Source organism: Oryx dammah, unplaced genomic scaffold, assembly GCF_014754425.2.
Source record: "Oryx dammah isolate SB20612 unplaced genomic scaffold, SCBI_Odam_1.1 HiC_scaffold_26, whole genome shotgun sequence".
NCBI classification, from domain to species: domain Eukaryota; kingdom Metazoa; phylum Chordata; class Mammalia; order Artiodactyla; family Bovidae; genus Oryx; species Oryx dammah.
In genome coordinates, this window is record NW_024070210.1 from 98350064 (window position 1) to 98376657 (window position 26594).

The following is a 26594-nucleotide window of genomic DNA, read 5'->3' on the forward strand; positions in this document are numbered from 1 at the left end:
TGTCTGACCCTCTGTGACCCCATGGACTGTGGCCCACCAGGCTCCTCTGTCCATGGGATTTCCCAGGCAAGAATACTGGAGTGGGTTGCCATTTCCTACTCCAGGAACAATAAGTTATAGTCTTCACACAGGAAAGCATGGGAACTTCTATCCCAAATATTCCTGGATAAGAACCAAATTCCTTCTTATTTGCTACTCTTCCTTTAGCATTATTCCATGAGGGTAATGTACAGTAGATCAACGATAGTAAGATAAGTGGCTCAGGGATCAAGTCATCAGGGAAGAGGAGCAGGTCTTTGGCTAAAGAGCAAGAGAAAACTAAAGTGTTTTAACTGAAACACCTGCTCAGATCAATCACTTTGTATTCAATACATGTGTAAACTGATGTCTCACTGCAAATGAGCTTATTTCCCATTAGCTATTCCTAATTCTTTCTTTATCAGTAAAGCTTTTCATTCAACTAGATCAAACCAACCGTCCCACTTCCTTATCTGTCATTCATTCATTGTTCATGGATCCCAGCTTCTTCTAAAACTGCATTAGCAAAAGCTGACCTGATTATCTGATCTCTCAGTAGCTTTCGGTACTGTGAACCACTCCATCATTTTGTTGGTTTCTGTGGCATTACTTCCCTTTGGGTGCTACCCATATCCCTAGTAATTCCTTAGAACCCTAGTAAATCTGTTGTGTCATGGAGCTCAGTCTCTACTCAGAGAATTTCCCAAAGATGTTCAGAACAACAACTAAAAGTCATTTAGCCTTACATTAGATTCCTCTACGAATATTAGAGGGAATATAATTCAGCCATATTTATCCAAGATTCCTATAACATTTACCACTTGCCTTAAGCCTCACAGCTGGTCTGGAACCTCTCAAACCAAAATCTCCAAAATTCTCTTTCTGAGCTACAGAGACAAGACTCTTCTTTATACTCCCCCATTCTTCCTCCATCCATCTCTTTATTATGTAGATTTATTTGCCCTTTCTGCCTCTGCTTTCCTTACTAATTTGGAAGAGGGAAGAAGGAAGAAATCAAGGGCCAAAGGCACATTTCTTCTTCAGGCATGGATGAGAAGTGGAGGAAAAGCAACATACAGGGTTGATGACTCACACATAAATACTTTTGTTCCACTACACACTGATGCTCTTTCATTGACCCCTCTTGCTGCCTTCCCCGGATATTTTGGCATCACCTCAAGTTTCCAAGACTGTACTGCCCTGCCGGTTTTTTATCAGCCACTCTTGTGATTCTGCCCTCTCTCTCTCTTTCTCTGAATGAGAATTGTGAATAATTTTCTTTGGCTCAACATGTACTAGAGATTTCCACTTGGATAACCTACAGAAGTCTCAATATTCAATGTTACCCAAATGGCACTTGTCATCTCCATATATACTTCTCCTCCAGTGTTCTTGTAATCGCTCCACATTGCCCAGTGCGGGAAGCTCAGCACCATACTGACCTACTCCACCTTTCATACACCATCTCAAATCAATCACCAAGTCTTGGGTTATTCAGTTCTAAAAATCTCTCCAATTCATTGCTCTTTCCCCATCTCTGTGTTTCTGCTCCAGTGAAGTGAAGTCACTCAGTCGTGTCCGACTCTTTGCGACCCCGTGGACTGTAGCCCACCATGCTCCTATGTCCATGGGATTTTCCAGGCAAGAGTACTGGAATGGGTTGCCATTGCTCTAAGATATACCCTTAATATATCTTCCCTGACAGTCTCTTCAGCAAATGGTGCTGGGAAGTTGGACAGCCACATGCAAGTCAATGAAGTTAGAACACATGCTTGTACCATACACAAAAATAAACTCAAAATGGCTTAAAGACGAAAGTATACGATATGGTACCATAAAACTCTTAGACGAGAACATCAGCAAAACATTCTCCAACAGAAATCACACCAATGGTTTCTTAGGTCAGTTTCCCAAGGCAATAGAAATAAAATAAAAAAATTTTTAAATGGGGACCATGTCAAACTTATAAGCATTTGCACAGCAAAGGAAACCATACACAAAATGAAAAGACAACTCACAGAATGGGAGAAAATATTTGCAGATGAGACTGACAAGGACTTAATTTCCAAAATAGAAAAAAACTTCTACAACTCAATAACAACAAAATAACCCAATGAAAAATGGGCCTAAATAGATACTTCTCCGAAGAAAACATACAGATGGCCAATAGACACATGAAAATATGCTAATTATTAGAGAAATACAAATCAAAACAGCAGTGAGATATTACTTCACACTGGTCAAAATAGCCATTATTTGAGGGGGTTCCATGTTTGGGAATGCATGTACACCCGTGGTGGATTCATGTCAGTGTATGGCAAAACCAATACAGAATTATAAAGTAAAATAAAAAAATAAAAAAATAAATAGAAGTCTACAAATAACAAATATTGGAGAGGGTGTGGAGAAAATGGAATCCTCCTACACCGCTGGAAAGAATATAAATTGGTGCAGTCACTATAGCAAACAGTATGGAGATTCCTCAAAATACTAAAAGTATAGTTGCTGTGTGATTCAACAATCCCACTTCTGGGCATACATCCGGACAAAACTGTAATTCAAAATGATGTATGCAGCCCTGTGTTCATAGCGGCACTAAATAGCCAGGACATGGGAACAACCTAATCGTCCATCAGCAGATGAATAGAGAAGATGTAGTATATGTGTATATATAATGGAATATTCCATTCAGTTCAGTCACTCAGTCGTGTCCGACTCTTTGCAGCCCCATGGACTGCTGCGTGCCAGGCTTCCCCATCCATCACCAACTCCCAGAGCTTGCTCATGTCCTTCGAGTCAGGGATGCCATCCAACCACCTCATCCTCTGTCATCATCCCCTTCTCCTCCCTCCTTCAATCGTTCCCAGCATCAGGGTCATTTCCAATGAGTCAGCTCTTCGCATCAGGTGGCCAAAGTATTGGAGTTTCACCTTTAGCATCAGTCCTTCCATTGAGTATTTAGGACTGATCTTTAGGATGGACTGGTTGGATCTCCTTGCAGTCCAAGGGACTCTCAAGAGTCTTCTCCAACACCACAGTTCAAAAGCATCAGTTCTTCCGCATTCAGTTTTCTTTATGATCCAATTCTCACATCCATACATAACTACTAGAAAAACCAAAGCTTTGACTAGATGTACTTTTGTTGGCAAAGTAACGTCTCTATTTTTTAATATGCTGTCTAGGTTTGTCATAGTTTTTCTTCCAAGGAGCAAGTGTCTTTAAATTTCATGGCTGCAGTCACCATCTGCAGTGATTTTGGAGCCCAAGAAAGTAAAGTCTGTCACTGTTTCCATTGTTTCCCCATCTATTTGCCATGAAGTGATGGGACTGGATGCCATGGTCTTCATTTTGAATGTTGAGTTTTAAGCCAGCTTTTTCACTCCTCTTTCACTTTCATCAAGAGACTCTTTAGCTCCTCTTTGCTTTCTGCCATAAGGGTGGTGTCATCTGCATATCTGAGGTTACTGATATTTCTCCTGTCAATCTTGATTCCAGCTTGTGCTTCATCCAGCCAGGCATTTCACATGATGTACTCTGCATATAAGTTAAATAAGCAGGATGACAAAGGAGCCTTGACGTACCCCTTTCCCAATTTGGAACCAGTCCATGACATTGTTCCATGTCTGGTTCTAACTGTTGCTTCTTGACATGCATACAGGTTTCTCAGGAGGCAGGTAAGGTGTTTTGGTATTCCCATCTCTTTAAGAATTTTCCACAGTTTGTTGTGATAGTGGAATATTACTCAGCCATAAAGAGAATGAAATGGTGCCATTTGCAGCAATGTAGATGGACCTAGAGATGATCATACTAAGTGAAGTCAGTCAGATAAAGACAAATACCATATGATATCACTTACATGTGGAATGTAAAATAAAACACAATGAGCACATCTACAAAACAGAAGCAGACTCATAGATACAGAGAATAGATTTGTTGTTGCCAAGGAGGAGGGGATGAGGAGGGAACGACTGGGAGTTTGGGATTAGCAAATGCAATCTCTTATAGAATGGATAAACAACAAAGTCCTACTGTGCAGCACAGGAAACTATATTCAATATCCTGTGGTAAACCACAATGGAAAAGACTTGAAGAAAATTGTATACATATATATGTATTACTGAGTCACTTCACTGTACAGCAGAAATTAACACAACATTGCAAATCAACTATACTTCAATAAATTTTAAAATATAAATATATTTCCCCTGTAACTACTTCAACATCACCCTAAATGTGACCCTGCCTACAGGTTAGCTCTCAAATCTAACTTCTTCATCACTGACAAAGTGACCTATCTCTAATGTAAATCTTACCCTATTATTCTACACTATGCTATTTAAAGTCCATCAATGTGTGCCTCATTACTTATAAGACGTGAATGCTTCAAGATTTGAGCTCTACCTGCCTCTCACTCTCTGCTACAGCTCTCCAACCTATATACCTTGGCTTGCACTATTCTGTCTCTAAACTGCCCTTGTTTCTCTACTGGGTTAGTGCCAACTCATTTTACCTTCCTAGACTGATCTTAGCGACCCACCTTGGGGTTCCTGCTCCCATAGCATGGGATTTATCATATTGTATTCTCATGTCTTTTTATTGCCTGTCCCTGGGGAGGAATTTCTCACAGGTGTTTTAGGACTTGTCAGAGGTAGAGGCTTACAGCATATAATCATAATCTATCACTCTCTGATTCATCTCTATACCTTCCTATACATTTAGAGAGTACGTTCACTCACGCTCACACTCTACCCTCCCTACCTTCTCCTCATTCCTCTGCTTTCTCTCCTGGGGCCTCATGTAAGATAGTTGTTCTCAACCCTGGTTTCTCTGTGGCACTTTACAAGATACAGATGGTGGGCCTTATTTGAAGGGATTCTGACTTCACTGGTCTAATACAGTACTCCAGCATTTGTATTTTTTAAAAGCCTTCCAGATGATTCTAATGTACAGTCAAGATTAACAACGGTTAACATCAAGCAATAATTTTCAGTTTGACCCCTAGATCAGCAGGATCAGACACACTTGAGAAATTGGTAGAAATGCATATTCTCAGCCTCCAACCCAGGCCTAATGAATGAGAAGCTCCAGTCTCTACAGGTGACTTTGATGCTCTCTAAACCACTGCTTCTCTTTGAACTCTTCCCTCTCAAGCCCATCACATGGGAATTAGAGGCCACTATTACAGTTTCAGGGGCTTCCCTGACAGCTCCAGTGGTGACGAATCTGGCTGCCAGTGCAGGAGACATGGATTTGATCCCTGAATAAGGAAGATCCTTCAGAGAAGGAAATGTCAACCCACTCTAGTATTCTTGCCTGGGAAATCCCATGGACAAAGGAGCCTGGCAGGCTACTCTTTTGTGACCCCATGTGACTCATGGGGTCACAAAAGAGTCATAAATGACTTAGTAACTAAACAGTAACAACAGTTTCAGAGCAATATACTCCTGGTGTTTATAAAGATGTTCATTCAGACGACCAAAATCAGCTTCAAAGTTGTTGTTTATGCAACCCTTCTGTCTTCCAAGGAGGGAGCTTCCTTGACTGGATCAGAGTTAACAGGTTAAAAATATATATTAGGTTAGGGCATAGAATGGAGTGATGGAACTTATCTTGGAGAGCAGTGGGACATATCTCTGGCTGGGATACAGAATAGGAGTGAAAATCAGGCTCAGATGTTGCCAACATGGGCAGGACTCCTGGAAACAGGTCCACTGGGATTGGATACGGGTTGTCTTTTTTTTATCTTATATGAATCTGATTTCCAACCCTTTCTCACAAGTTCTGAGATGAAATATATGGTCCTGGTTGAGGTTACCAATTAGCCAACATCTAGAAAATTGAATATGTGTCCTAATTAGTGTCCTGGGAAACAGAACACTAGTTTTAGAGCATACAGTTTGGCTGTCTGAACTTGCATCAGCCTTGATAATATTTCAGCTTCATAAGAAGTTTGTTTACACCATCCTCTTACCCTCCAAAAAGTGGGGCAGACAATAGCAACATGAAGCGCTTTCCTGACTCTCAACCCATCCTGCCTCCGTGAGAGGCAGTCACTCTCTATGGGGTTTAGAGACAAATTCCAATCCTAATTTTTCCTTTTATTTGTCCAAGAAATATCTCCTCCTTAAATTATGGTGCTCTGGAAATGTATTTATTACGTCATTAAACAAAATGATTCTATTCAAAAGTAATGCGTTCATTTTATACACATCACATTTAAAATTCTATCACTCATTTTAAATTCCACATGTGGAATCTAAAAAACACAACAAACTAGGGGAAATAACAACAAAAAAGAAGCAGACTCACAGATATAGAGAACAAACTAGTGGTTTTCAATGGGGAGATGGGAGGGAGGGGCAGCATAAGAGTAGGAGAATGGGAAGCACAAATTATTGGGCATGAGGCAGGCTCAAGGATGTATTAGTACTGGGAATAGAACAAATGTTCTATAATGACTATAAATGGAAAGTAAGTTTTAAAAACTGTATAAAAGGTTTTTAATAAAAGAAAGGCTATTTAAGTGATGTAGTAAAATTTTTGCTTGAAAGGAAAACTTAATAAATATATTACATAGTTGTTTCTTTGTCTAGCTCCCTTGCTAACTGTAAGCTTTATTAAGATAAGACCATGTCAGCTTGCTTACCATAGTATAGCCAGTACCCAGCATGGGATAGGCACTCACTAAAGAGGAAACGAATGAAACCCTGAATGGTGCTTCAGGTATAATCAAGGGAAGACAAGGGTGCTGTAGGCAGCCATGGTGGCTCACAGCCTATTCCGGTGCAGGTGTAAGAATAGATACAAATTAAGAGGCTCCATTCTCCCTATTGGAAAGAAAGGAAGAGATTTCCAACCTCCCCCCCGCAACCCCTCTTTTTTTTAAGCTCAGAGCATTTGCTATAGAAAACTTGTAGTTGTTAAGTAGTTTCTCCTCTCTTTGAAATATATATAAACCCCTTTGAAAATTAGATAGATGTTTTGTCAGCTTTAGAGAATGTATTTCTGAAAGGCTTGGGAGCTATCTTTTTGAAACATAAGCATCAAGAGACATAGCATGTCTGCCTCCCAGTTTCGAAGGGAGAGTCAGAGCCTCCTTGGGTGGGCATGTTACTCCAAGCTGGAAAACTTGCTCCTGTCATAAAAGTAGAGGTTTGGTTTTCTCCTGGATAAAGCCAATTAGTTAACTCAGATGGTCACTCCAATTACTAGGTAAACTAGGCATGAACTATGTGTAAGAAATGACGTTGTCAAGTCCTCCTGCTCGTAGGTTAGTTAGTATCTGTCTTGAAAACATGTATGTGACGGGCTGCATCTACTTGGCTATAAAAGGGGTGAGGGATTTCTTTCTGTCTTCACCATCTTCTGGTAGATTGCCTGTGATACACATCACATTCTGGTCTCACACTTACTAAATAATAAAGCTGTTTTCTTTCTCTAGTGCCCTTGTGGGAAGGTTTTCTGGGTTGGCAGATTTTGCTTCTCGTTTTATTTCTCCAATACAAGCAAGGGGCAACCACTGGAGAATTTATGGGAGAGCAGAAGTTATTCATGTGAAGAGAGCGGGGCACGCTTGTCATGTGAAAAAGATCAGAGATGTCTGAACGGACTTGATGCAAAAGAGTTGCAGGGATAATCCAGGTAATGAAGAAGCTCTTAAGTTATGTTCAGGGATTTGGATTTTATCCTGAGGGAAACTGAATAATCAAGGTGATATCACAATAGAATTTGCCTTTAGAAAGCATATGTCTTATCGGTATATGCAGAATTGCAGGACTAGAGAATAGTATCAGTGAATATAAGGAGATGTTGTTAGGTGAGAGATTCAGTTATCAAGATGTGCAATAATCATTACAGGAAAAAAAAACATAGCAGTAATAATTGTTTTAACCACAATGAACATTGTCTTGAGCTATATGCTGGGCACACTTCTTAGTCCCCTACATGTATTGTCAGTAATTTTTGCAACAACTTGTGTTATCATATCAATTTATAGATGAGAAAGCTGAAAGATACATCAATTAAATAACTTGCTCAAGAGTAATATAAGAAAGACTTGCAATGTAAACCTGGCCTGAGGGACAGTTCTCTTAACTTCTTTGCTACCTCCTGATGTCAGTTTGGACAAAGGAGGTTGCAAGATGGATATGACAAGGTGGATGGATTAAGAAATATTTAAAAGGTAGAACAGACAGGATCTGAGGATTGAGTGGATGCGGGAAATCGGTAAGAAAAAGACGTTAAGGATGTTGCCCAGTTTCCTATTACAGAATAGTTGAACTATTCACCGGACAGGAGGGCCAAAAACACAGCAATTCTGGAAGGAAAGTTAAAGAATTTGAAAGACACACTGCCCTGAGGGACCAAGGTGGAGATGTCCAGTGAGGCAGCTGCTGTACAGCTCTGGAGCTCAGAAGGGAAGACAGCCTGAACACAAGGATGGTAACTGAGGTTGTAGGAGCAGAGCAAAACCCCAGGAGAGAAAGCACAGTAAAGGGGAGAGTCCTGGACCAAACCCTGGGGGAACATCAAGAAGAGAAGAGTTACTTCCATAGGAGGTTAAGACGACAGTCTAGAAAACATAGAGGGACAGAGTGTGGTATTTGCAAAGCTCGGAGGAAGGAATGTCCCCAAAGGATATGGGGTCAAGAAATGTCAAGGACTGCTATAAAATTTTGCTTATCTCAGAAGGAAGTGAGGCTGTGACTCTCCCTGCCCCCAAATCAATGCGAACATGGATCTCACTCGGTTTCTAATGGAAGTCTAACATGAAAGAACCTCAATTCAAGTTTTGCTTTAAACATTCGGTGTGCCATCATTTCCCCCTTCAACAGTACACCATATTGCTTTCCTTCTGTGAAGCTGAGAATGCAAAATAAGATTGAAAATCCTCCTGCTGCCTCAGGAGGAAAATGTGGAATATGAAGACTGGTGCAGTAAGCAAATTGAGTATTTGTCTCTGTGAAACCAAAACCAACCATTTTCATCATCTTCTCTCAGATTTCAAAGATGGCATTTATTCTGTCTTAGTTTACCCCTCATCTTCCAATTAATCTCATTTCATTCCTTGACATTTTCCTTTGGAAGCAGATTTAGCGTAAGTTAATCATATTTGCAGAGATTTTGTTGTTTTTCTTAAAAAATAAACCTGCTAATGAGATTTTTGCCTAGTTTGGGTAGGTTAATATGAAGCCTATTATTTATGCTTAAAGATTTGGGGGAATGACTAAATGTTTTCATTCTGTGCATCTGGGCAACTTAATTTCATTTTGTCCCCTGACATTTGAAGATAGCTTTAGGGTTTTCTTTTCACTTTCCTTCTATTCATTCTCCTCCAAACTCCCCTCTCTCTTCCCCTATCCTGCCCACTACTGAATTGTTCATCTTTATTGGCTTGGAAACAGGGCTGCAATGTGATTTTCCACTTGGTTTCTAGTAGAATGGAATTTTTAGAAGTTGTTCTATCTTCTGGTTGGATGTGGGTGATGAGGAAAACTGTTTTCATCAAGGCTCAGAAGGTCTAACAATATTTACCTACCAGGAACGGTTGAGGTCTGGCGTCAAAAGTGTCTAAACCAGTCTACAAAACAAGGCCAGCCCTAAAACAACTGAGCAAGTAAGGAACTGATAACAGGTCTTAAGGATCTGGAGATGCTCTCTTCACTCCCTCCTAGTCTTTCTGTCCTGAGTCATGGAAATGAACCAGCAGTGGTTGGAATTCTGTGCAAGGCTCTGCCAATCCTGTTTTAGCCCTTGACGTGGGTAGTGATAGCTTAGGTAAGACGTGAGATAGTGAACATGATAGCTCTGAGGACAGTGCCAGATATATATTTTTTTCTGAAGTTGATAATTTTGAGAACCACCCAAGTCTACTCCCAGCTTCCCTACTGACTTGCTAAACATCCAGCAAATTCTGTTTTTGCTGGCTCCACCTTGAAGTGAGATGAAAGCAGCATCCCCCTCTCACCACAGCACCAGGATGCTTTAGGCTGTGAGGGAAGTGGAAGCAGTTCTGAGTGCAAGTTTAGCACCTGTGATTTCCTGCCTCTGCAGAATTTAAGGTCCTAGCCGCCATCTCCTGCCAAGGATCCCTCTTGCAGGAGTGCAGGGGGTCACTGCTTCTCAATAAGTAACTCTCTAGCATTCCCTTTCAGTTAGAGAAGCATGAAGGATTCTGAGACAGCCAGGAACTCCCTTGCAGAGCTGGCAACAGGGAGAGAAGTAAGACTTTCTGGAGACGAGAGGAATGTGAGCCAGGGTAGGGGTGTCCAGTAGAAGCTGCCAGGCTGCAGGACTTTTACCTTCACTGAATGAGAAGAGGGGAAGGGACCTATGTTTCCTGGGTAACTTGTCCATGCCAAGCACAGTGCTAGCCAATTTTATGCAGGTAATCTGGCTTGGGGACTGCTCAGTAAGGCAGCCGCTACTATATAACTACTTATGATGAAACTGACGCTCAGAAAGGTTGGAAGCTTTGCTGATAAACACCCAGTTAGGAAATGACAAGGATGGCATTTGAAACTGAATCTGTTTGACTTCAAAGTCCGTGTACACTTCCCTGGTAGTCTGCTTCCGGTACCTATTCCCTGTTCTGGCATTACAGGGAAAGGAGGGTCATGGAGGGCCCTCTCCTGCTTTCTCCACGCTCTGGGGATGGAGGGGGCTGACTCTGGCCTTCAGGGGTAAGCACACTACCGTGATTGGTGGGGAGACCACAGTCCTTCCTTGGTCATTATGATTAGAGCAGGGTCAGGCAGGTGGCACACGTAAACCTAATGAGCTTCAACTCCTAGAGCTGGGGACAGGGCTCCTTCTTTCCTTGGGGGTTACTAAGCCTGTGGAAGGTGAGCCTGGAGCTGCCCGCACTTAAGAACAGCCAATGTGAGAAGAAAGGGAACAGAAAGGAAAGCATGGAAGAGAGGTGAATTTCTGGCAAAGTCAGAATCATTTGACCGTCTCTTCTGCTGAGTCTTAAGCTAGACCTACCCCAGAACTTTTAGCTGATGGAGCGTTTTCCACATTAAGAAGATTTTTGCAGTTTTCTCTTACTTACAATCAAAAGAACCCTGGTTAATATAAGGATTAAAAGAGGGAATTTTAAAAGGTATTTATACTCCTTCTAATCTTTGGAAATTAGCAATTTATATTGGGGAAGAGAACCCACATCTGTGAAAGACTTACGTCCCCATCAATTGCTCAGTTAGTTTTCTACAGCTACCATAGCAGATTACCACAAACGTTAAGGCCTTAAAACAAGACACCTCACAGTTCTGTAGTTCGCAAGTTCGATCAAGGTCTCATGAAGCTAAAATCAAGGTGCCAGCAGGGCTACATTCCTTCCTGGAGACTCTAGCGGAGGATCCACGACCTGGCCTTTTCCAGCTTCTAGAAGTCACCCACAGGCTGCAGTTTGTGCCTCCCTTTCTCCACCTTCAAAGCTAACAACATAAGGTTCATCATCGTGCATCTTTCTCTGACACTTCCCTTCTGTTACCTCGTCCATTTTTAAGTACCCTTGCGATTACACCAGGCTTACCTGCATAGCCCAGGAAAACATTCCCATCTTTAAGTCAACTGGTAGCAAACTTAATTTCATCTGCAATCTGAATTCCTCTTTTGCCATGCAAACTAACAACAATTCACTGGTTCCAGGCATTAGGGTATAGTTGAGGGTTGGGGGCGTCCTTACTCTGCCTACCACAACACTTTCTCCTATGATAGCAAGGATATACTTTTTTGTAATTTCATGTTAATTGCCTGCTTCTGCAGTAGACTGTGACCATCTCTTATTTCCAATTTTGTCCCAGTGCCTTCCATAGAACCCGTACCATAATGCCAAAATTAAAAATTTTGGATTTGTTTTCTATAGAAAATAGAGGAAACAACGAGACAAGAGGTCAGAAAAGGCTTTCTGGAAAGTGTTTTCCTATTGCTATATCTTCAGCACCTAACTCTGTAGATTGTCAAAGAATATTTGGGGAGGTAAATAAAAAATGAAGATGGGATTTGAAATGGACCTCTTCAGGTGGGTATTATTTAAGGCTTAGAATAAATGTGCCAGGTATGCCCGGGACTCAGGGAGTAGGAGATGAACGTAGTAACTACATAGAAGGTTCACAAAAGGAAAGTCCAAGTTTTTGAACAGCCAGGTCAGGCTGGGCTATAGCCAGCCTTGGGGGAGCAGCCTAAGGTACAAAGGGCTTTCATTCTCTGTAGACAATGAAAAAATCCCCAGAGACACTGCACACCCATAATGCTCCCAACACTCACTCCCTTGCAATTTCATCCGGATTCATCACTACCATCAATATGATACCTCTCAAATATAGGTATCCAGATATAACCGCTCCTCTGATCTCCACATTCACACATCCAAGTGCTTACTTGACATCGTCACACAGGTATCTAAAAAGCATTTCACACTTCACATGTCCAAAAACAAACTCCTGGTTTTCACTCATTCCCCAATACCAACATCTCAATAAATGGATGCTCCAGCCTTTCACTCACTTAGGTAGAGGGCTCTGGAGTCTGCTCTCTCACCACACATTCAACATGTCAGCAAATTCTAACCACTCTACCTTCAAGCTATTTCCAGAATTCAACTACTTCCTAGCGCCCCTGCCACTAAGCCTTGGTTCAAACCACCATCATTTCTCAACCAGTAAGAATGTAATGGCTTCCTAACTGGGCTTCATCATTTTACCATCTCCCCTTAGCTCTCCATAAAGTAGCCAGAGTATATCTTTTAAAATTCTAATGGGACTGCTGCTCAAACCCTACCCCTAGTGGCTCTATTCCTCACTTAGAATAAAAGCTAAAGTCCTTACAATAACCCACAAGTCATTAAACCAGCTGGCCTTGCCTCCTGCCCGCTTGCAACCCTCATAACCTGCTACTGTCTCACATCGCATTCTGCTCCAGCCAAGCTGGCTTCCTTAACTGCTTCTTGAGCACACCGAGCCTGCCTCTGACTCAGGACTTGGGCACTTAAAGCTCTTGCTCCATTTGTTGTTCACTATCTAAGTCATGTCTGACTCTTTGTGATCCCATGGACTGCAACACGCCAGGCTTCCCTGTCCTTTACCATCTCCTGGAGTTTGTGCAGACTTATGTTCATTGAGTCCCTGATGCCATCCAACCATCTCATCTTCTGCCTCCTCCTCCTCCTGCCTTCCATCTTTCCCAGCATCAGGGTCTTTTCTAATGAGTCAGCTCTTTGCATCAGGTGGCCAAAGTATTGGAGCTTCATCTTCAGCATCAGTCCTTCCAATGAATATTCGGGATTGATTTCCTTTAGGATTGACTGGCTTGATCTCCTTGCTGTTAAAGGGACTCTCAAGAGTCTTCTCCAACACCAGAGCTCAAAAGCGTTCATTCTTCTGCTCTCAACCTTCTTTATGGTCCAACTCCCACATCTGTCATGACTCCTGGAAAAACCATAGCTTTGGCTATACAGACCTTTGTTGGCAAAGTGATGTCTCTGCTTTTTAATATGTTGTCTAGGTTTGTCATAGTTTTTCTTCCAAGGAGTAAGCATCTTTTAATTTCATGGCTGCGTCATGGATGGCTCTTTTCTCAGGGGTTCAAATGACCCATGCACTCATTTACTCACTTTTTTTCAGGTCTCTCCTAAAATAGCACCTTCCCAAAAGCAACTCCTTCACCATCCTGCATATAACAACTCCCTCTCCCTAGCATTTCCTATGCCTCTTGCTAAAGACTTTCCTTTTCCCCTACAGCATTCACCCCTATCTGATTTACTATCCACTTATCTTTTGTTTGCCTTCCACTAGAAATATGAGCTCCAAAATAATAATGACTGCATATCCGTATTTTTACAGTGTGTACTCAATGCCTAGAACAGTACCTAGCACATAATAGGAACTTAATATTTGTTGCTTGAATGATTTAACAATGGAAGATAGATGAAGAAGAATTACTTGGGAGGGGGCTTTGAAGGTATGAGGCAGGTGCAGACTGCAGACTTCAGAATCATCCAGGAGACTGAGCTAGAAGCCCAGGTTCTTGGATTGGGGACTGTGGGAGAGGAGATACAGCAGGTTCCATAGTGGGAACCTCTTAGATAAGGTAGAATGAATATTGGAAATGAAGGTAAAGAAGAGTCAGGTGATGTGATCAGTTTTAGGGAAATGGAAATGTGAGTGCCACTAAGAGAAAGATGCTGCTGTAGAGGACCCCTCTGGAGGAGAATAAGGGCTCAGGGTTTGGTTAGACTGCATTTGATGTGTCTACGAAACACCCACCTGGAGGCTTCTCTCAGGGAAAGATGAGAAACAAAGCCTGTAAGATGGGCTGGCGTCTTGCGTGTTCTCTGGGGCCAGTCTAACACTCAGGTGGGCTGAGCTTCCAGCTTAGTTTAGAGAATAATCAAATGTGGTGTCCTGCTTGAAGCTTGGCGCACTGGGAGAGGGCAGATGTGGGTCCTTCTACTAAAATGCTGAGTGGAGCGGGAGGCAGAGACAACCAACCCAGCAAGGGAGGAGCAACGGCCTATTTTTTTTCATGTTGATGATAATGTCTGGGACTTATCAGGGATTTCTGAAAACAGGAAAATGCCATTTTTATAGACATTCCAGTTCATGAGTGGTGAGACAAGCTGCAGCTTTAAGCTCCCTGATAACTGGAAGGCAGCAGAAACCTTGACTGCCCAGGAATGTGCTACCTCACAAATCTTGCTTAAATACTTATTGCTCTCATGGTAACTTAGCTAGGACTTCACTTCAGCAGTTTCACCAGTTAAATATTGGCAGAGTCTTGTTTTCCCACCACTTGTTGAAGGAGATTGTCTGCATTCTCCAGAGAGCTGGTGATGTGAGTAGAACCTCTCTACATTCCTGGGTGAGACCACGTGGCCCCTACTAGGAAGCCTGCAGTGAGTGAGGAGCAAGAGCTGGCTCTCTAAACCAGTTCCTCACATGCCTTGGGAGGACAAACCATTGAATCAGAGCTGCATCAATTGCCCAGTGAACTTCACTAAAAAGATATCACCCAGGGTGCTGAATTCTCAACAGCTCATTAACTGACTCAGCCAATTCCCATCAGGTAAACTTGGGAAAGTGGCAAAGATTTATCTTTAGCTGGGCACCTCTGAGGCAACAGCTAAGAAGACCAAATTACCCTCTTACTTAAAAATACACACCCATCTGTCCTCACGAAGTGCACTCTGTAAAAGTCACTGGCTCTGATTTTCCTGTAGGACGCCTCACTTCTGCTGTCTCTCTCTCTCCTTTATGCCTGGAGCAGGTGTTTGCTTTGCCCTGAGTGGTTTGAATAGATTCCTAATGGATGTGTCAGTTTGGTCAAATATTTACCCAAATGTGTGATTTTCTTCAGAGAAATGGATGGTTTTCATTTTCACTTGATTTTTGCAACCTCAAGGGGAGATGACAGCATAGTTTACCAAATAAAGCTTTTTTATCCCTACACATCATGGGCACACTGGTATCATCGTGGCCTAAATCTAGTAAGCTCTTAATATTCAACTTTCTGCCCCTGTAACCTGCCCAGGGAGGTGAAACTGCTGGAGCAGGAAAGCCCTGGCCTTCTGAGTCATACTTGGGACCCATCCCTTTGAAGTCTTGATTTCTTCTGTCTTTGCAATACGCTGGACCCATTTCTCCATGGCTCCAGGTCTCATCCTCAGTCTGCTGGAATTTTCCTCTTCAGACCAGGTCTTGGCAAAGTCATTCCCCTTCTCCTCCATCCTGCCAGCCCACCAGCATCAGCTCTTCAACTGGAAGAAATACAGGATATACAGGATATCCAAATATAGGAAGAGCAGCTGCCTTCAAACAACCCAGCTGCAACCTCTGAGACATGGAAATGCAAAACCTGACCACCTGCTTGGCAGAGTGGGAACAGGAAATACACGGAGAATCATTAATTTGCTCTCCCAATGCATTATCCTCACACAGAACAAAATTCACCTCTGCTTGCTAAGCAGTCTCTTATAGTCCGCATCTCTGCTTTTTCTTTTATAAAATGGGGACCCTCCTATTTATGGAGCTAAATATCATAGCTCCTCAAAATGAAGAAATTGGCAATTCATTTTTTCAATATATACTATCGAGTGTCTAATACACAATAAGCCCCAAGGATAAATCAGTATCCTCTTACAAGACTGACATGCTAAGGAGAAGTTGAAGTTTGAGGAGAAAGAAGGAAGCCTCCAATCACAGAGAGTCAGGAGGAAGAGCATTCCTGGGAGAGGGCAGAGCTAATCAAAGGTTCTAAGCTGGAAACAAGTTTTGCGACTCAGGAAACCAGAAAATGGCCAGTGCTGCTGGACTTGTGGGTAAAAGAGAGTGGAAGGGAAGCAGAGCCAGCTAATGTGAAACTTGTAGGACAAGGTATTCAGATTTCTAGTTAAATAGGAAGATTTACATTTTAGAAGATCACAGGGTCTTCTCTACTAGTGGATTGCAAGAGTGGGAGGAGGAAGAGTAGGCTGGAATAAAAGACAGACATAGGAAAGAGAGAATCTGACCTGGACTCTGAACAGAGGACTTTGCACTTCCCAACAGTCAAGTTGAATCTTAACTGGTTTCCAATAGCATCTAAGTGCAGGCCTTCAGAGTAAAGAATCTTTCCTTGTGATCTATGTGAAGAGATCTTCATGACCCCTTTGAAAAGTCCAATTTCCTTAGTCTTTGGATCATATCTAAGTCTGATATTTCTGTGGGTCAACATCAGAGAAGAATAATATTGAGAGGTGGTAAGAGGTCCTGTGGTAACTTCTTGGCCTCTACTTGGCTGCATATGGACCCTTTCACTTCAGATGAATATCTATTCCTTGAAAAAATTTAGTAGCTTTAGTGAAATGAAATTTAAATGCCACACAATTTACCTAAGGTGTAGAAATCAGTGATTTTTATTATATTCACTGAGTTGTGCAACCATCACCATGATCTATTTTTAAAGTATTTTTCCTCACTCCAGAGAGAAGCCTCATGCCCTTTAGTAGCCACTCTCCATTCCCCACCTCCCCCTGTCAACACCTAGGCAAGCACAAACCTATGTTGCTTTCCTGAATCTGCTTATCCTGTACATTTATGTAGGTGCAATCATAAAATACGTGCCCTTATATGGCTGGCTTCTTTCACTTTGCATAAGGTTTTCAAGGTTGATTCCTTTGTAGCGTAGTCACTACTTTATTTTGTTTCTACCGATGGGTAACATTCTATTGAATGGATATACCACATTTTGTTTATCCATTCATCAGCTGATATATATTTGTGTTATTTCTGTTATTTGTACTCTTAAGTCATTATGAGCAATGCTGCCATGAACATTCATGTATGTTTTTCGTGGATGTGTATATCCATTTCTCTTGGAAACATATCTAGGAATGGAATTGATGGATCATACAGTGAGTCTACATTTAATTATTTGAGAAACTGCTGGACTGTTTTCCACATGAGTTTATACTTTTGAAAAATATTGTATGCATAGTTCAGGGTATTTCACCCTGCTTCCTGATTGCACATTTCTTAACTTATCTCTGTGATCATTTTTTTTACAATGAATTTTAAAAAAATTTTATTTTCTATATTTCTATATTGGAAAATTTCCTCCTAATAAAGCAATAATGAGTTATTTAACTTATTTTCTTCCCTTTAGACAATTTCTTATTTCTCATACTCCTTTATACACTCTTTCTTCATTTAAAAATGAACCCGAACATGTTTGGGAACGCATGTACACCCGTGGTGGATTCATGTCAATGTGTGGCAAAACAAATACAGAATTGTAAAGTAAAATAAAAAATAAATTAAAAAAAATAATAATAATAAATAAATAAAAATGAACCCGTGGTGGATTCATGTCAATGTATGGCAAAACCAATACAGAATTGTAAAGTAAATTAAAAAATAAATTAAAAAAAAAAAAAAAAGGATCTGACTAATGCCAGCAATTAAAAAGACTGCTTTCACAGTGACAGTACATATTGCTTTCTTAGTTACAGCTACAATCACTTTGACTATCAGATCTTTTATGTCATATTTGTGTGTACGTAATAAGTGTTAGTTGCTCAGTCATGCCTGACTCTTTGCAACCCCATGAACTGCAGCCCGCCAGGCTCCTCTGTCCATGAGACTTTCCAGGCAAGGGTACTGGAGTGGGTTGCCATTTCCTTCTCCAGGGGATCTTTCCAACCCAGGGATTGAACCCGGGTCTCCTGCACTGCAGGCAGATTCTTTACTGACTGAGTAAGTTGGGTTAATCACTCGCCTATTTTTCCATATTTATGCTCATCACTCTACATGCCAGTCCTTAAACCTGGTGCTTATCTGGCCCCTGCAATAGAGGCCTTCTTGCTCACCATGCATCTCTTACTCATTTCTCCATTTTTATTCCATAGAACCAGTACGTATCTTTCAGAGGCAAAGGGCCTGCTTCTCTGGACTGAGCCTTATCTTAAAGTCTTGGCTCCTGTGGGGCTCTTTGCTTTGAGATGAATGAAGCTGAGTCTTCCTTGCTCCATGTTCAACGTAATAATTCTGCCTGAATCACAGTTCTTTATGAACAAATGCCTCCTGTTTATCCATTCATCCATCCCTCATTCAACAAATTATTAATAGAAGTCAGGCCCTCTTCTAGGTTCTAGGGGACCTGTAGCCAACAGAACAGAGACCCTGTGTTCATAGCTTGTATTTTAATACAGGTTATGTAATTTAAGCATCAACAAGCAGGAGCTTTGAGATCAGGTTATTTGAAAGGGACTTTATATTTTCTGGTGAAGTCCACTCCTTCTCTTTTTTAAAACAATAAAATTTAGAACAGAAGCATCACTTTACTTGCTCATAATCGGTCCCTGTGTGTGAGAAATCACTTCAGTCATGTCTGACTCTGCCACCCTATGGTCTGTAGCCCTGAAAGGCTCCTCTGTCCCTGGGTTTCTCCAGGCAAGAATACTGGAGTGGGTTGCCATGCCCTCCTACAGAGGATTTTCCCGACCCAGGGATTGAACCCGCATCTGTTCTGTCTCTTGCATTGGCAGGTGGGTACTTTAACCACTAGCACCACAAGGGAAGCCCAATCGGTCCCTAAGAAAGCTAATACCCCAGGTCTAATACTCTCAATTTCATTTCCACTAAACTATGCTAACGGAAAAGTTTTCAGAAGTCCTTTGAATTGGCAAGCAAGACATGTAGCTTCTCATATTTATGGAAACACTTTATGAGACACTGCTATCCATCTTGGAATAACAGAACACAAGGTATTTGTAAGAGAATGAAAAGCAAGAACAAGAAAGGGTATTTGAAACATTTTTTTTAAACCAGATCCTCTTACTTGAGTGAACAATTGAAGTCAGACTCCCAAGTTACAGTAAACATTGTGAGCAGACATATACGACTGAGTGTACTTTTCACAGGTTCCTTTTGTTTTCTACAAGGGATGATGAAAGCAGCCTTCAGAGGGCAACTCATGCGGCGATTTTTCCTGTTATAATTTCAAAGTTCAGCACATTATCTTGTGTTCCTGATGGCTTCCTGTTTCTCTTTTCCCTCAGAGGTCAATATTAACCGCAATCTCCATCTTGAAAACAATGCAAACGTTTCACCCCTGTGGATTACAAGGAGGCTAGGGCCCTTGACGTGGATGCACACCTGGGCCTTTATGAAGTAACTTGTCTCTTCTCAAAGGCTTCCCTTAGACTGGACAAAGAAATGGATTTTTCTTCACTGGTTTGGGAAATAATTCCAAAATTGTACTTATTAGAAGCCCATGCTCAGAGTCATACCTTTGAGACCTCTGGTTTTACAGCCTAGAAGAATCACTCTTCATTTTTTTTGTGTGTGTGTGAGGGGCACTGTAATGCAATTCTTTTTTTAAATTTGAATTATAGTTAATTTACAATGTTGTGCTAGCTTCAGGTGTCCAGCAAAGTGATTCATATAAGGCCCAATATATGTACACATATATTCTTTTCCAGATTATTTTCTCTTATAAATCATTACAACACATTGAGCATAGTTCCCTATACTATACAGTAGGTCCTTGTTGATTATATACTTTATATATAGTAGTTGTTCAGTCATGTTCAACTCTTTGCAACCCTGTGGGCTATACCCTACCAGGATCTTCTGTCCGTGGGATTATCCAGGCAAGAGTACTGGAGTGGGTCGCCATTTCCTTCTCCAGGCGATCTTGCCAACCCAGGGATTGAACCTAGGTCTCCTTCATTGCAGGCAGATGCTTTACTGTCTGAGCCACCAGGGAAGCCCATATATAGTAGCGTGTATATGTTAATCTCCAAATCCTAATTTACCCCTTTAGTAGCCATGTTTGTTTTCTGTTTCTGTGGATCTATTTTTCCCTTCTTGAGGTTTGCACTCAGGTTTAATGGCTGAGCATCACAAACTTCCCTCCGCCCCCAAGAGCAGAGATGTCCATGATGATTCTATACTATTGGACCTCTGCCTCTATCTCCATATCTTTTCCATTCTAAAACTTCAGGGAAAGCAATGAGGAACCAATGGAGACAGTAACAGAGAATAAATATGTACCAAGATAATGCAAGAGTTATCCTCTAAGATAGAAAGAAATTAAAGAGGAAGCATCATGGTGGCTTAAAAGTGAAATATTTACAAATTAGAGTCAAATTTGGAACTGTCAAAGACTCTTTAGAAAGAGAGAAGACAAAAATCTGTAGGCGGTCTCTACCCTTCCACCCTTCGCTATAATGCCCTGTTCATGAATCACCTCCCTTTTCCTTCTCCCCCCATACACACACCACATCTCGCCAACAAATGCAATCTGGTAATAAAGTGGCACCAAAGAATTTAATAATTTCCCAAGTGAAGCAAGGGATGATCTGGTCCTTTGTCTCTAATATTTATGATTCATAAAATGTCAAACAGCCTTACGCGCTGTGATGGGAACGATCATGTTTCTTGACAGAAACACCTCTGTCTGCATTTGTTCACTCCGAAATGAGGCTTGTTACACCTGTCAATCCTGTGAATCAAAACCTGCTTTGCAGCTGTCACTCTGCCACCTACGGCTTTTAGCTGGTTCTTCAAACGATATTCATCTTTCTGTGGTCATTGAAATAAAGTGAGACTCTTTGCATTTTCTACTAGCATTTATTAAATACTTACTGTTGTTATTTTTGCATGCAAAGTGGCAAGTTGAAAGAAAATGAGTACTCTATTTTCTAGTTTCAAGTCACTCATATTCTTTTCTTTTTTTTTTTATTTTATTTTTTTTAAATTTTTTATTTATTTATTTATTTATTTTTAATTTTTTACTTTACAATTCTGACTCATATTCTTTTGAAAATGAGCAGAAACAGGGTGAGTATCATGACCTCATGCTCATGGTCTCTACCAAAGCCCACTAATTGGTTAGCACATGGAGTCGTCAAATAGGCGCTGTGTCTTTCACCTGGGACCAAGGGCCACCTCTGATAACTGCTGGATGCCTACAGACCCGGATGGGCTGTTCCCTGACTGGCATAGCCATATAAGACTTTGATGTCTTAGGAACTTCTCAGGGAGGATAGTGACTATGTTTTGCTTAGACTTGCAGGAACCAGGTGGGTTAGAGTAACTTTGACTGTTATATCACAGTAACTATATGACCAACACGTGGAAAGATAATTTATCTGCAAGAACCCAGTTATATCCATTCTGAATCATCAAAGTCCACAAAACATGGAAGATAATAGTGATGGCTGCCTCAGAGTGTGCGTGCGTGCTAAGCTGCTTCCATCATGTCCAACTCTTTGCGACCCTATGGATCACAGCCCACCAGGCTCCTTTGTCCATGGGATTCTCTAGGCAAGAACACTGTAGTGGGTTGCCGCGCCCTCCTCCAGGGGATCTTCCCAACCAAGGGACTGAACTCACATCTCATGTCTACCTGCAGTGGCAGCTATGTTCTTTACCACTAGCACCACCTGGGTAGCCCCACCTCAGAGTGTAAGGAGGGTTAAATGAATCAATACTTTGAAGTTTCTTTAATAATGTCAAGGCCATAGTAAGGGCTTGATAAATACTAGATCTTGTTATTATATTAACTACTTTAAACAGTAGGTTAATTCAGAACAAACTCATGTAATGATAGCCATGTTGAGAACTCAGAGCACAGACACATTAATGAAACATGAGCTGGTTTTAAGGAGGTGGTGACACTCAGCCCAGTTTTGTACACACGTGAGATATATTGGCTATATAAGTTGAGCATTACACATTAAGAGGAGACTGAGGAATATGTGCTACAAGAGTCAAAGGTACAAGATCCTCAGGTGAAAACTAAAGAGAATAAACTCTCACTGTTTAAAATTCCATACAAATTAACTGAGTGATAGTGAAGCAATGTGATAGAATGAATACATTGCATAATGTGAAAAAAACAATTTTAAAGATAGAACTAATTTACACTCGTGCAAGAAAATAAGCACTTTTATTGAACATAAATTGAGAGGCATTATTGTATTGTAAGGAGGACAAAGTATAAATCAGATTTCAAGTTTCCAACAACAGACTTCACTCTATTTTAAGCAGAAAAGAAATTTCTGAAGGAATATAAACCACAGCCCAGGATAGGGAAGGAAAAATGAAAGTGAAAGTCGCTCAGTCATGTCCGACTCTTTGTGACCTCATGGACTATATAGTCTATAGGATTCTATAGGCCAGAATACTGGAGTGGATAGCCTTTCCCTTCTCCAGGGGATCTTCCCAACCCAGGGATTCCCGCATTGCAGGCGGATTCTTTACCAGCTGAGCCTCAGGGAAGCCCTTAGTAGAGTCAGATTACAGAGTTACACAGCCCCAAACAATGCCCAGTTATGCTGGGGCTTCTCTAGCTAAAATTTTCTTTCACCACTGCTCAGCACCTTATCACACTCAGGACCAGTTAACAGAAGAAGCATCACTGCCATCTTTGAAGTCATGGTCTAAATCAGGGGCTGCCAAACTTGTAGGCTGGCCATCAATTTTGTAAGTAATGTTTTATTGGAATGCAGTCATGCCCCCTGGTTTACACAGTGTCTATAGCTGTTTTTGTGCTACAACCACAGAATTTAATTATGGAGACAGAGTCCATGTGGCCCACAAAGCTGAAATATTTATTATCTGTTCTTTTATAGAATTAGCTTGCCAATCCCTGGACTAAAACTAATTTAGCCCTGAGAAGGGAAAAGAAACCAGCCCTAGACCCAAAAAAGAAACCACAACATCTGCCACCAGTCAGCACCTTCTTCTCTCTTACCAGACATGGGATTCAGGAACAGATTCCATAGAAACACAAGTAAAGGTCTCAAGGGGAAAGATGAGGGTGTTACTAATAATCACAAAGCATTGGAAGAAAACTAAGTTCAAAAGATAAAGATACATAGCAGATAAAATAACACATTAAATAATTATCAGAACAAACACAAGAATATCTTAAAGTTAGCATAACTAACATCTATGGAAGCTTAAGAGAAGAAGGTATTGCATTCAGAAAACAAGAAGAGTTGTTACTCTATTAAACCATGGAAATTTTTTAAAATGTGATCTTAAAAAGCAAGAAATGAATATACACTGGTGAAAGAGAGTGAGTAAAAATAAGAAAACACTTCAAAATGACAAATATTTGGGAAGTATGAAAAAAATTAACTGGTATGAAGGATAGATTAAAAGTTCACATTTCCATCCCAAAAGAGAATATAAAGAATAAAACAAAAATGGGAGCCAGGGAAAATCCAAGGGGAAAAGAATTTTTACATTCAATGGTGAGCAGGTTGAGTGCTAAGTAGGATAAATAGTGAAAGTGTCTTCTTTCTATACATTCTGGTGAAATGCAAGAATGATAGAAATGATAAATGATAGAAAATCTTAAAACTCACAGAGGAGAATCTTACAATTTTCTTAGAGTTAGAGCTAGAGTTACCTCAAAGAAATAGGAATCAATTTGGCATAAAATGTTCCACTGACACATTGGATCCTAGAATAACAAAGCAGAAATGAGAAAAAAGATATAATTATAATTGTGGATAAAATTTTTAAATTACAAGAAAATGCTTATGAAAGTTTTATGGGAAAGCATTTTCCAGATTGGCTAAAGAACAGAAAAATACACAAACTTGTGAAAAATAGAAAAGACACTCTAAGATCTATACCATAAAAGGAGACAGTTTCTGCTATTCCATAGATTATAGGGGACAAATTTCTCATGAACACATAATTTGTACACTTTTTAAAGATAGAAAAAAATGGAAGGTTTCTTAATTTGGGCTAAAGCTAGTAAAACCCTTATGTCCAAAGCACAAAAGATTGACATGGAGAAAAGAAGAAGTAAGCAAATCTTACCTTGAACAAGACACAGAAGTCCTAAATAATATATTAAGTCAAATCCAAGTATATGTGAAATGAATAATAACTCATGTTATTAACTCCATTTCCCCTCTTTCATTAGTTTGGAAGTTCTATTCTCTTCTACTCAACAGTTAGCTGTTTGGTGCCTTTAAGTCTAACATTTTATTCTAGCTTTTAGTTATTCTCAGTAGGAAGGTTGGTCAGATTACATAGTCTCGAAATAGAGACTCTGGAACCTACAGTTTTGGGGGAAAAATATTCAGCACCCTCAAATATCATACACAAATATAAGTTATAAATGAAATATACATTAGAGGGAAATATGAATAATTTTTATATCATTATCCTGGCCAATGGTACTGGTTAGGATGAAAGGAGGAGAATTTTTCTTGAAGCAGGATACAAAACCCAGAGGCTATAAAGACAAAAGATTAATATACTTGGCCACATACCAATTTAAACTTTTTAAAATTTAAATTAAATTCATAACAAATTTACAATTGCAAATTTAAATTGACTCGACAAAGAACAACATAAAGAATGTTAAGAAAAAGAAGACAACTTGAGAGAAGATATTTAGGGCCCAAGTAACAAAAAATAATATCTATAATATGAAGGAAGAAGACGTATGAATCAAGAAGAAAATGGCAAGGCACAGGCCCCCTCTCAGATGAGCCAGCCCAAACTTATTAACAAGCAATTCGCAGAACAAAAGACGCAAGTGATGAACACAGTTAAGAATGTAATCAACTTCTAGAATAATCCAGGAGGCGAAACCAGACTACAGAAAACTAGTACTAGCCTATGCTCTCACTGAGAGCAAAACATGTATATACTTTCAGCCAGAATTTTACCTCTGATTCAGTTCAGTTCAGTTGCTCAGTCATGTCCAACTCTTTGTGACCCCATAAGCTGCAGCACACCAGGCCTCCCTGTCCATCACCAACTCCTGGAGTTCACCCAAACTCATGTCCATTGAGTCGGTGATGCCATACAACCATCTTATCCTCTGTTGTCCCCTTCTCCTCCCACCTTCAATCTTTCCCAGCATCAGGGTTTTTTCAAATGAGTCAACTCTTCGCATCAGGTGACCAAAGTATTGGAGTTTCAGCTTCAGCATAAGTCCTTCCAATGAACACCCAGGACTGATCTCCTTTAGGATGGACTGGTTGGATCTCCTTGCAGTCCAAGGGACTCTCAAGAGTCTTCTCCAACACCACAATTCAAAAACATCAATTCTTCAGTGCTCAGCTTTCTTTATAGTCCAACTTAACATCCATATTTGATTACTGGAAAAACCATAGCCTTGACTAGACAGACCTCTGTTGACAAAGTAATGTCTCTGCTTTTTAATATGCTGTCTAGGTTGGTCATAACTTTCCTTCCAAGAAGTAAGTGTCTTTCAATTTCATGACTGCAATCACCATCTGCAGTGATTTTGGAGCTCAAAAAAATAAAGTCAGTCACTGTTTCCATTTTTTCCCTATCTATTTGCCATGAAGTGATGGGACTGGATCCCATGATCTCAGTTTTCTGAATGTTGAGCTTTAGGCCAACTTTTTCACTCTCCCCTTTCACTTTCATCAAGAGGCTCTTTAGTTCTTCACCTTCTGCCATAAGGTAGTGTCATCTGCATATCTGCAGTTATTGATATTTCTCTCAGCCAGCAATCTTGATTCCAGCTTGTGCTTCTTCCAGCCCAGTGTTTCTCACGATGTACTCTGCATGTAAGTTAAATAAGCAGGGTGACAATATACAGCCTTGACATACTCCTTTTCCTATTTGGTTATCTACCTTAAAAGATTCACATATGTTTATAAAGACACTTATTTGAAAATCCCCAATGCTCTTCAGTGACTAAATAAAGGTTAAACATCCAAACTATGAAATGTTATGTAAATATTATAAACACTGGAATAGAGTTATACACACTTTAGGAATATATCACCATGAAAGGGTATTAGGTAAAAGAAGTTTGAGAACTTTTTTCATTTATGTAAAAAAATATCCCATTGTGTATTTGTGCATACATATTTGTAAACGCTAAAACAAAACTAGAAAGATGAACACCAAATTGTTAGCAATGTTTCCAAGTGAGAGGCATTTGAGATTTGCATGTGGGTGAGTGGGGACTTTCACATGTTTTCCTACAAAATAATATATTTCTTAACTGTTTTATAATGAGCTGTATTCATTCATTCCTTATATACTGAAAGAAAGAAGTATGGTGCACAGGCTGTGAGATAC